A 12,410-nucleotide genomic window follows, 5' to 3' on the forward strand; every position below is an offset into this window, starting at 1 on the left:
AGCAGCCTAGTTAAGTTTGTGCACGTATGGCAGTTATAGAATCTGGGAAGTGAAAAGTCAGTTGCGAAAGTGTTTTATCCAGGTAGCAGAGGTTGCCAAGGAACAAAGGCAATAAATTCCCGACATATTGTCGGCCCCTTCCCACATGCAAACACTTCATTTGCATTACAATAATACAAGACAGTGAAAACTTCTAACAGTAGCACAAGAAATGCACAGCTGTGAAATATTACAAATAAAGCATGACAGATGCAAAGCCACGAAAAATTACATTTAGATATGAAGGCAGGAAGATAGGTGGTAACGAGATTGACGCATTCCTAATGAGCTTATTAGGTGCAGTCTTGGCACTCTGAAGAAAAGAAAAGAGAAAAGTGCTGTAACGTTTATGCACAGGAGGTAGGTTTATTATTAAAAGCCTGCAATTAGGTACTTTCTGTGATGGTAATCACAGCCCTGCAGTGTTTATTCACGAACTCGAAAACCTCGTATGTGAACTTTTCCGTTTCGCAGTTCCTACAAATCTTATCTTTGTTGTAAGCCGTATGTTTGATGTCATAGGTCTCGTTTATGAATATATATCGCTAACCACAGTAGTGCATTCTGTTCCATTTGAGAATGAATAGTTATTGCAAATTTCTCATAAAATATGTATCTGATAGTCAGCACTCGGTGCTTTTGAAATAATCAGGCAGAATGGGCAAACGCGGGGCAGTTTGTATTTCACACATTTTTTTTTTTTTTTTGCAACACAATTAAGTTTTCCAAATTTGTTTCCGTGGTCGTACCCTAATCAAGAAGACAGTAGTGCAGTCTGGAGTGTACTAAAGTGTAATTGTTATTTCTAAGTGATTCCGATCGTCCTTAATATATCTGTTTGGGTTGTTGCAACATGTGCACGTCAATTTAAGCGCTCCTGAAAACCTACACCAAATCACTTATGGGATTTAACGCGTTTGACAGGTTATCGACAAAACGAATGGAGAGGTATGTAATACATTTATTTTCTGGTCGGAACACAATGTATTTGTGCCTTTCGTGTTAAGTCATAATTCACTAACTCATAAGGTTATAAAGCCAGAAATTTGTTTGTCACTCTATATCTCCTATATCTGCTGCTGAAAAAAAAAAAGACTAGTGTCATCAGCATTTAGAATAATATCTGGTGTTCGCGTAAAAATGCGATATCACAAATGCAAAAAAGAAAAACAACGGACCAAGTATTGACGTTTGATGTATCCCAAAAAAGAATGCACCAATACCGGATTACGCTTGGTTTACCACTTTACATCGTAGTCTTTTTGTCAAATAACCTGTAAATAATTCTAGATCCGCCTCTCCAATTCTGCAGTTTTGTCAGTTTTGCAGTAGAAATTCATGTTTAGTGTCAAAGGCCTCTTGCAATTGAGAAACAGCCCAATCGTTCATAAATTATGCTCGCAGTTGTCGGTTATCTTATCTTTAATATTAAACAAGCCTGTTTATGGTAATTTTGAATTTTGCAAGCCATACTGTCGTTCTACTAGGACGTTGTTTCGCTGACAGTAATTAGAAAACGAATATTGGTAAGCTGTTCTATTATGTTCGAAATAATTGGCGATACAGAAATAAGTCTATAGTGGTTCATGTTAATTTTATCCCTAACTATATAAATTACACCTACTCTTGTAACCTTGTATTATTCAGAAAGAATCCCGTCACTTACAGTTAGGTTACATATATGTTCTAATGGGTGCTTAATGATGTACGCAACTGGCTTGATGCGTAGCGCTCTCAGTCGATCCTCTGCAAGCACAACTTTTATTTAGCGTTTGGTATAGATTTCTAATTTGTAGTATTAGTAAGGTAAACTGGGCCCACGATTACCTAGCTCTAATATAAATTGCAATCAAGGGTAGAATTATTCGAGTCACTGGCTCAAGCATATAAAAAGTTCCTTGAATTGTTCCTCGTACTTGAAACTTGCATTCTCAATATAAATTGAGCACTTTTCTAATGTCATATACCAGCTTTTTTTTTTCACCTTCTTTATATGTTCGTTTATATAATCCAAAATTCTAGTCTTCATCAAAATTGAAAAAGTCTACCATGTCCCTTTTTTTCTTGAAAAGTGCCTTTCTGTTTTTCTTAAATTCAATTCCTAGAAATGGTTGTAAGTGCTGTAAATTTTCTCGACGAATGAGTCACATGCCACGACTGGATTCCCTAAGCAATAAACAAGCTCCAATTTGTTTCTGGTGTCATTCTTTGATTTAAAACTGAGTTGTTTCTTCATTATTTACTGTCTACTCCATCCGCTGGCGTGAGATTCGCACAGCGCGTTGAGTAAAATGCGTTAGAAAGAGCAATATCAGTAAACGGTCCTTCACGTGGGCATCAGACCCTATATTAACAAAGTTACAATTCGTCAAGCAATGATCTAGCCAAGTTCCAGATCGCCTGTTACCCTTGTTGGCATACGTATAACAGTTTTATAACCGTATGAAAGAGATACATGGATAAGATTTTGCTTATTCAGGTAAGGGCGAAGAACGTCCACCTTAAAATCACCAACGACAACTGATGAAGTACATTGCAAGCAGGATCCCAGCATTCCCTGAACAAATTCAAGAAACACAGGTAACACTTTAGGAGAAAGCCGATACACTACTGCGCATACTATGCTATCTTACTTTGTGTTAGCGGTTTTATAATGAGGACATATTTGGCAATAGTCTGAAACAACACTACAGCTCAAGGTTTTGTTTACATATACTGTGTTTACATACTGTGTTTACATATACCCCTCATAGCATTACGAAACAATGATACATGTTTGTATTCCCTAAATTCAACAATATATTTACATTAGAAAACCAGGTTTTGGTAAAAGCCAAAAAGTAAGACTGATGCTTTAACGAGTTTAAAGTTATATTCAATTATTATTTTACCGAGGCTTTATGCGTAGAAGTGGCACACGGGAAGTTCATCAAACACACCGTATATTCCCGGAAAGTATCAAGGTCATGATATAACAAGAAAACGAGGATGCCACGCAGAATAAAAGATAACTGAACAAAGGTTGAGGGGGGGGGGGGGGGGGGGGCATTTCGCAAGCCAAGTCAACGTTTCGATAAGGAGACTTGTCTGGCAGCTACATTTAGAAGTACAGTTCGTGATAGCCACATCTGCTTGGCACTTTTAAAGGTGTATCTTATTTTTTCACGTCGTAGAAAAAATCAATCGTGATAATCTAGCTACGATGATCGTGGCCCGCGAACCGCTTTCCGTTCTTACCCAAGCAACTTCCGATTCATTTGCCCCCGCCATGGTGGTGAACTGCAATAAAGGAAAAGAAGCCATGATGATGCAATGGTTAAGGTGCTCGACTACTGTGCTTAAGGTTGCGGGATTCAATTCCGGTCGCGGCGGCTGCTTTCGGTGGAGGCGAAAAGCTAGGCGCCCATGTGCTGTGTGATGTCGGCGCAAATTACAGAACCCCTGATGGGCGAAATTTCCGGAGTCCTTCCCTACAGCGTCTCTCACAGCCCGAGTCGCTTTCGGAAGTTAAACTCCGAAAACAAAAAAAAAATTGCATGTGACATTTTTGGCCACAGTAGTGCCTAATTCTTAGCTGTAAGGTTCTCGTTTGTATCTGTGTTAAATTCTTTTTTCGTTTAGGTGACTCGTTTTGCTTAGCCACTTGCCCCTGGTCGCACGAGATAAAAAGCGAACTAGCTCAAAGGTGATCTTGTAGGAAGTGTCTTTATCGCCTCTTAGAGGAAGTCGATGTACTGCCTCAATATCGGCCTCAGAAAAGCGGGAAATATGAATTTCGTCAGCGAGAAGGTTAATTTTTTTCCAGAACCTTTTCATCAGTATACTGAGGCAATCCATGAATGCATTTTCATATTTTGACGCCTGCTATATTGTTCGAAATTGTTCTTTTTTTTTCTTGCTAAGTTTCTATATATCTTCATCCTTAACTGTTGCGTCAAGTGTTTCAATGCACTTCTTTTAAGTCAATTGTCCGCCTTTTGAGCTTCCATGCGGTCAAGGACTTCGCCGAATTTATCACACATAGCTTGTAAACAGCTTTCAATGCAGCCAACGGTGGTTACACTAGTTTCAATGTTATGTATTCTCGAATTCATCTCCAGCCCCATAAAAGCTTGCTCTGTTAACAGTTTACTTTGCCATATGTCACGGCTAGGCTCTTTCTGTTTTGTTGTGCCCTGACTACTCAGGTCTGCCGCTTCCTACGCTTCTCACTGCCGCGCTATCCAACAACCAAAAATTTCATTAGAAACAGCCTTTTCGAAAGTTCATGGTCCGCTCATCCTATGCATTGGCAGCCCCCATTTTGCTACCACGAGGCCTTTGACCCCACCCCCCCCCCCCCCCCCCCCCCCCCCCCCCCCCCCGCACTTTATGCACATCTGTCTTGCTACATCGCCGAACGGTATCGCGGGGCCCACGAGCTCCATCGGCAACAACAGTAGCAATACGACTCGTTTGGAAGTGCGCCATCCGCACACGTATGTTTTTTTGTTTTTGTTTTTTTTTTCTCTCAGCCGTACTCAAGGCAAGCACAAGCTGTTGCCACGCACAAGCTCCTCAGCTGCTGCCGCTCACGGAGACCATGAAGAGAATAAGACCCAAAGGTTGGAGCACGATAGCTCAGGAATAAAACGTCTGGTGGCAGTCTTGCCAGCGGTAACGTTTCTTCAAACTCGACGCCGCGCCTATGGGGAGGGGAAAAGGCAAGATGCGGGAAAGCCAGTGCGCCGTTACATTTGCCTTTTCTTCTTCTTTATACCTCTCTGTTCATGACTGTGTCTTTCCATCTCCCACTGCTTCCTCTGTCTGTGATCGCCACCCATTCCCGTTTCCTTGCCTTACTTTAAGCTTCTTTAACGCGAAAACGTAAAAGGGCATTTTACGGTTTTGTAGCGAAAGAGTCATTAGGGTATAGTCAGCGACGCATTTCAGGCAAACGTTGCTAGTCACTACTGCGCATGCGTCATAGCCATGGCAACTTGTTGCTCTGTGCCACGAAAGAAGGGAAGAGAGAAGAGGGAGGAGAAGAAGAAGCCGATCTAATGGAGAGAGAAGATTGGGAAGACGCCAAGAAGAAGACAGAAGATGGGAATGAGAAGACGAGAAAAGAGAGATGAGGGAGAACAAGAAGAAGCCCGTCGAATTGATCAAAAAGATTCAGAAGACGCCAAAAATGCGCGCCGAGCTGCCGATCATGAAATACGGTTTGCAGCCAGTGCATTATCAGGGACGAGAACGTTCGAGCCGGAGTTTGTGAACAATCCGTTTGGTAGCTTTCGCTACTCATCATCATCATCAGCCTGACTATACCCACTGCAGGGCGAAGGCCTCTCCCATATTTTTCCTCTTAACCCGGTTTTGTGCTTGCTGCATCCACTTGACCCCTGCGAACTTCTTAACCTCATCCGCCCACCTAACTTTCTGCTGCCCCCTGCTACGCTTTCCCTCCCTTGGAATCCAGTTTGTTACCCTGAGCGACCATCGGTTATCCTCTCTTCGCACTACATGTCCTGACCATGCCCATTTCTTCTTCTTAATTTCCACTAGAATGTCGGTAACCTGAGTTATTTCTCTGACCCACTCTGCACGCTTCCTATCTTTTAATGTCACCCCTACCATTTTTCGTTCCATAGCCCTCTGGGTTGTCCTAAACTTAAGTAGAACTCTCTTGGTTAGCCTCCACGTTTCAGCCCCATAGGTGAGTACAGGCAAGATGCAACTGTTGTATACTTTCCTCTTTAGCGATATCGGTAAGCTGCTAGTCATAATCTGCGAGTGCTTGCCAAATATGCGCTCCATCCCAATCTTATTCTTCTTGTTATTTCCTTTTCATGGTCCCGATCTGCGGTTACTACCTGTCCTAAGTAGACATATTCGCCTACTACTTCCAGTACTTCGCTACCTAATGTAAACTGCTGTTCCTTCCCGAGGCTGTTGAACATTACCTTAGTCTTCTGCATATTGATTTTCAAACCTACATTTCTACTTTTCCTGTCTAGGTCACCAATCATTATATAGGCTTAATTCAGTTGAGCCGCCATTGCTTAGAAAACCCGGCGTTTGCGTTGTCAGATAGAAATGATGGTCATGCCTCTCGCCGGTGGTGGTTAGCGAATGGCATATGGCCGTCTACTACATGGGCCGTGAGTTGTATGACGACATGACGCCACATGAAATGGCCGAGTTGGCAGCTTCTGCTCCTGGAGGTAGCCGAATTGGTAGCGCCTTCCAACTCGAGTACCTCATTTGATATGGGGTAAGGTTGGAAGGGGGTTGAGATGAAGTTAACGCCGGACCTGAACTTCCAGGCAAAACTTCGCCGCTCTCTTTGGCTGTTGGTGTAGAAGACCTGCGAATAGTTGATATTTCCCACCGCGCATGAGCAGGTTCACTTTGGTGTCCTCGTTCATGTTGGGATCGGCGCAGCGGAAGAGACGCTTCACCTCTTCAACGTAAGCCGGAACCGTCTGATTAGAAAGCTGAATCCTTGATTGAAGTAGGATCGGCTATCTTTTTTTTTTTTCATTGTACTCCTGAAAGCCTTCAACATTTCCCTCTTGAATATGTCTCAGTCCTTCAAATAAGATTCATGATCCTTAAACCATATTCTGGCAGACCCCTGGAGCGCAAAGTAGACTTCCCTTAGCTTGGCTTCGTCATTCCAGGCGTTGAACGTTTTCACGCGTTCGAACAGATCGAGCCAGTCTTCCGCATCCTCTGTGGGTAGTTCTTCGAAGATTTGGGGCTCCCGGGGCTGCACGGAGACAACCGGTACTGTAGACTCAGCCATTGTCAATGTTGAGGCTTTCTTCCGGGGTCGAACAGGGTCCGGTAGTAGACCGTGTTCGGGTTGGAGCCCTTTAAGTCAGCGGCTGGTTCGGTCGCCTGTTGGCTGGTCCTCCAGGGGGGCAGGAACAGGGATGAGGTCGCTCGTAGGGGTAGACTTGAACACGAACACAGCACCTCCACCTGATGTCACGTAGTGGTGACAACTGCGTAGGCGCGTAAAGAGACAGGCGTAGTAGCGCTGGAATCAACTCTTTATTAGGCTGATTTGCGCCCGCAAAAGAACTAAGCAACTCGGTGGGGGCATTGTCATTGTCAGTCATTGTCAAAAGTAAACAGCCAAACAATTTTTTGGTTCTAAGCCCTGCAACCAGGCTCGTAAAGTACCATATAGCGTTCGAAATCCCATAGATGAGAAATCTCGCCCTGGTACTCCTTTAGCTTGCATTCATGTTCTAGTATTGCTGCCAGCAGCCGCGTTACAATGCTTAGAACTGAACCTCTTGGGCCGTATACTTTTGACAGACTGTACGTATCGAATGACCACCGCGACTGGGATATTACTTTGCTATTTGTAACGTTCGCTTATAATTTGTCCCCTCACGATGCAATGGGATACTCCCCCTTCTATCTTCTATTCGGCCGCGACCCTTCACTTTCGTTTGACAGCGTACTGCCTCCCACCGCTAACGCCAGTTCCTGCGTTCGTGACGCCATCGCCCGAGCTGACGCCGCCCGTTTTATTGCCCGCCGCCAACTGGCTTCCTCTCAAAACGCACAAAAACGACGCCATGATACCCGTCGTCGGGATGTCCACTACTCTCCGGGCTTTCTCGGCTTGCTCAGGACTCCCGCTCGTCGAGTTGGGCTGTGTAAGAAGCTCTTGCCGCGCTACACAGGCCCCTACCGTGTTTTACGGCCAGTCACTCCTGTGACATACGAGATCGCCCCTGTACATCCGCCACAACAGCCCGCTTTGCCGCATACTGATATCGTTCATGTCGCCCGAATGAAGCCGTACTACTCCAACTGCAGTTCTCCGACATAGTGCTCACTGGGACAGTGCTTTTCGTGGCGGGGGTAGTGTTACATATATGTCATCTCTGAGGCATGCAGAAGGCGATGATCACGAGCAGAGACAGAAGGCGAAGTGATAGCAACGGTTGGTGCTAGGAGAAGGTTTAAGTTGCTGTTTCTGTGTGCTCTGTCATCTTGGACTACCCTTCTCGGACTAACCTTGCCACGTATAAATATTACGGCTAAAAAGCTTATACGCGCTAGTTCAAGAGACTGTAGGCATTGCGTGTGTACGCGACGAGTTGTGTGCACTATGGTTAGCGCATTGTGTGCGTTGAGAAAGAGCAGCCAGTCTTCTCTGGAAGCTGCCATCAGGTTCGATTTTATCGACTACATTGCTTTTTTGCAGCAAAGGCCAAAAATATTCACGCATTGTCTTCGGAAAACGAACACACATGCTGTGAAATATTACATTTGAGTCGAAGTCAAATGTTTGAAATTTTACAACGGGTTTATTAGCAGTGTGTCTGCCTAATGCTGCTTTGTAGGGTACCTCAAAATTCCGAGCTGTAAGAAGGACGCTCTTGAAACAAAGGATTATTCTGCTTACATAGCTGAAAAACTAAACGTTCATATAGAAAAATATTACATCATCTTAGTTTGCGCGTTTACGCGTTAGTGCACTAGCAGTGCTTCTTAGCGATTCTATACGGAGCGGACACTTTAGTATATTAGAAGAAACAACGCAAAAACCAATACGGACCACACTAAAGAAGGACACGGAATGCTTGCCCTGTGTCTTTCTTTTTGCTAGCCCTTTTTTTTTAATTCAATATGAACATAAACCACTCGCCCAGCTCACGGTTCCGCAAAGCTGCCGAGCACCACACATGTTAGGAAAAAAACACCAATTATACGGTTCTCCGAATGCGTTGCAAGGTGAGAAGTTTCCTTTTTTTTTTTTTTTTGTCTTCACTTGTAGAGGCAGAAACGCAGCTGTAGACGTTTACACAATGCATACTTCGGACGTCAGCTGCAAGGTAACGCATATTAACTGACGACAAAATATTTCCAGTATTGCAGGGCTTCCTGCGGAGTCCAACCCGTAGTCGGTAAGTACTACATACAGGTATATCACTTTCCAGCTGGCAAGATTCAACGTGAGTTTATTCTTTACCTCTTTCCCACTGCGCTGTGACTGTAAACAATAAAAGTTTTTTTTTTTTTTATCTCGCGTGACTGGATTAGAATGCATGCATGGACCACGGACGTAAAGGATCGAGTACTGCTGTCAGCTCAATCTTCTAAGAAATTTCATGCATGTGTTTAGAACTCCTACAGTACCGTCCACAGTAGCAAACCGTCGTTGCATGATATTTTACTGAGACGTCGCGGATTTTTAAGTGATGTTTATATTAGTGTGGATGCTCCGTGAACTCGCTAAATGCGTGTTTGAAGCGCTGGTACATTTCACAATACGCCGCAACAGCCTGGCTCACTCTCCTTTATACCACCGCTGGGCGCACTCTTTTCGAGACCGACAGTTGTCGTCGCATAGATATTATGCGCGCGCATATCACCCAATAATGACTTTGACGGGCCTAAATATAAAGACTATAATTTATTGATTTACTCAATTATTGCCGTTATTTTCATTCCCGTTTCCGCTCGCTCATTTCCTCCTCTTGTTACTGCCATGAATATAAAGACTCCGGCGGCACTTGCACCTCCTTCAGTGCGGCAATGCAAAAGAATGATCTCCTGTTGCTTGTCTAATTGTGCGCCTGTGTCCACACTTATAAAGCGTTGTGTTGTACACAGTGTTCCGCCAACACCTGGCGTGTTTAGAAACGTCTAATCATGCAGTTGCGCCGTCTCCAATGCATCTGTTATCACCCCACACTGTAAGCATAACTTAGACTATGTCTAACTATGGCTAAATACGACCATGATCATGTTTTATTATTACTATGACTAATCAAATCATAATTATATCGTGTAACTATAAATTATTGGTTGCATTATCTGTAATCAGTGGATTATTTACTGGTGCGAAGGAGGTTTTGTGGTCACATATCCTGATCGCACAAAGCATGAGGCAAGAAAGGCTTTTACCATAAAATACAGGCCGTTGTTTCATAATGGCCCCTATTACTTAATTGTTGTCTCAGGGGCGCACAAATCATGAAAGAACTGAGCTGCAATTCTGAAAGTCTCCGATTGGCCATCTTCGATTTTCAGGTGACAGAAGATGAAGTGCACTGCACGAATGAGGGGATTAACAGACAACGCAGGAAGCAGATGTAAACTATAATCTTCAGAAAGCTTAAGTACTGCAAAATAGTCATGTAAGGGAGCACAATTTGGGGTAGACAAGGAAGCGCAGCTTTAGTTGTCAAAAGGGACTGCATATACGCAGGGCTCGTAGTGACCACACTGCAGACCATTTCGCGTACCATTTAAATTTCTATTTTGTTGTCTTTTTAACAGCATCCGCCAAACAAAGTCATCCCTATGACGGTAGCGCACCGATCGATTATATTCTCTTTGCTCATGCTCGTTGTCGATAAACGCGGCCCTATTTCATTTATTAGGGAAGATGCTCCGACAGGTATCTCCAAGGATTCCAGACACGCGCGCGTGTTTCTGTAATGTTCCAGGTTTCACTGTTTGCTATTTTATCTAGATGTTTCTTCACCGTGTTTAAATTGAGCGCTGGTGAGTGAAAGGGCATTCGTTGACCGACGACCACCAAACGCGACAGCTGCTATCGACGCCGCCGTGATTCTTAGTTATTTTGCGGGTGCAAGTCAGCCCAATAAAAAGTTTATTTCAGTGAATTCCAAGCATCCTCATTTGTGACCAATGGCATTGTCACCATTACGTGACACCTGGTGGAGGTGCTGGCCTTTGTGCTTCGGACTCCTCCCACCAGCCGAGACAACATCCCTGTTCGTGTCACCCCTAGAGACGTCAACACAGCCCGCCGAGCAAGCGGTCGACTTTAAGGGCTCCAACCTGACCCCATCCGAACCCAGAAGCAGGGTCCTGCAGTAACGATGGCTCAGCTCACAATAACGACTCCGATTTTGATCAAGAAGCCCCGGCAGCTGCTGGGGCTGGGGCTGGGGCGGTGAATAACACTAACGCTCACATGACACTAACAGTGTTTGGTTGGTTTGTGGGGTTTAACGTCCCAAAGCAACTCAGGCTATGCGAGACGCCATAATGGAGGACTCCGGAAATTTCGACCACCTGGGGTTCTTTAACGTGCACTGACATCGCACAGCACACGGACGCCTTGCTTTTCGCCTCCACCGAAAAGTGGAATATCTAACAGTGTATCTGAAAACAATGATAATAACAGTTTTCCCATATACTCGTCTGAATTGTCGCATTCGTTTTAGTTGAGTAGCACCATACGTAATGTGCGCTGTCGTTGTTAGCCGTTGCTCATTTTTTTAATATAACTCAAACGTACAGCCGCCATTATTTTAATAACATAGCGCGAGCGTCGATGAAACTGCTGGTCAGTGCCTAATGACTGCGATAAGCGTGCAACGCGGCTAAAAATAGCGTCGTCTGCTAAACTCCTCCGAATAACGAGGACACACGCCCTGTCACAATGTCTGTTCGCGAAAACCCGACGGACAACAGCACATTCGCAGGGATAAGATGTAACGGACGCGATTTTCATCTGATTTTTCTATTACATGAAGACACGATGGCGAAACGGAGCTAGATTAATTAAAAATTAAAAAAAAAAGGAAATCATGAACATGGGTGCGAAACGTGTCAGCACCCCTTCCGTTGCCATCTCGTTAAAAGAGCACAACTATCTGCTATCACATGACGTACGCGCGATACAGCTGCATGCGCAGAGACACAGAAGGATAGAAAAGTTTTAAGGGGTTCAAACACGGTCACTATGACTGGGTTTAAAACCCAATCATAGTGACTGGATTTTAACCACTTGAAACTTTTCCGCTGTTCTCTGTTTCTTTTGTTTTTTCTAAGGTGCTAAAGTGTATATGCAGATTCATCCGGAATAAATATTTTTTCTAAGTTCAGCGCTGTGCTTAGTCGCTTTGTTCCCTCTTGGCCTCGTGCCGGTGCGCTGCTTCACTGAGTAATTAAGCACGTTGAAAGCGCTGCCTGGAATGGGAACGTTTTGATTTAAGTAGCCCTCTTTTAGATGGGAACATGATAAAGCAGGCACCAAGCAAAACACATGTGCTGTACAGGCCGATGTTGTTGTTGTTTTTTTCTGTATTTTTTTTTTTCAACGAACAGATATTGCTGCAGAGCGTGTGTCCTCACAGTCGGAACGGCTTAGCAGACGACGCTCTCTCTTCGGGCGCGTGCTCGAACTCTCGCCGTGTTACACGCTTATCGCCTTTCTAAGGTGCTGACCAGCGTTTGGTAGATGCTTGCGCTTTACTGTCTTAAGCTCTCTACTTAAGCTGACCTCTTTCAGCCTATACTCCGATAAACTACAACCTTTGACCAACATTCCTTTCCTTTACTGTGGTATTACTTTTTAACACCCGTCAGGTTGCTGACCGCCA

The sequence above is a fragment of the Amblyomma maculatum genome, chromosome 4 (genome assembly GCF_055883805.1).
Source record: "Amblyomma maculatum isolate TAMU_Amacu chromosome 4, ASM5588380v1, whole genome shotgun sequence".
Classification (NCBI taxonomy): Eukaryota; Metazoa; Arthropoda; class Arachnida; order Ixodida; family Ixodidae; genus Amblyomma; species Amblyomma maculatum.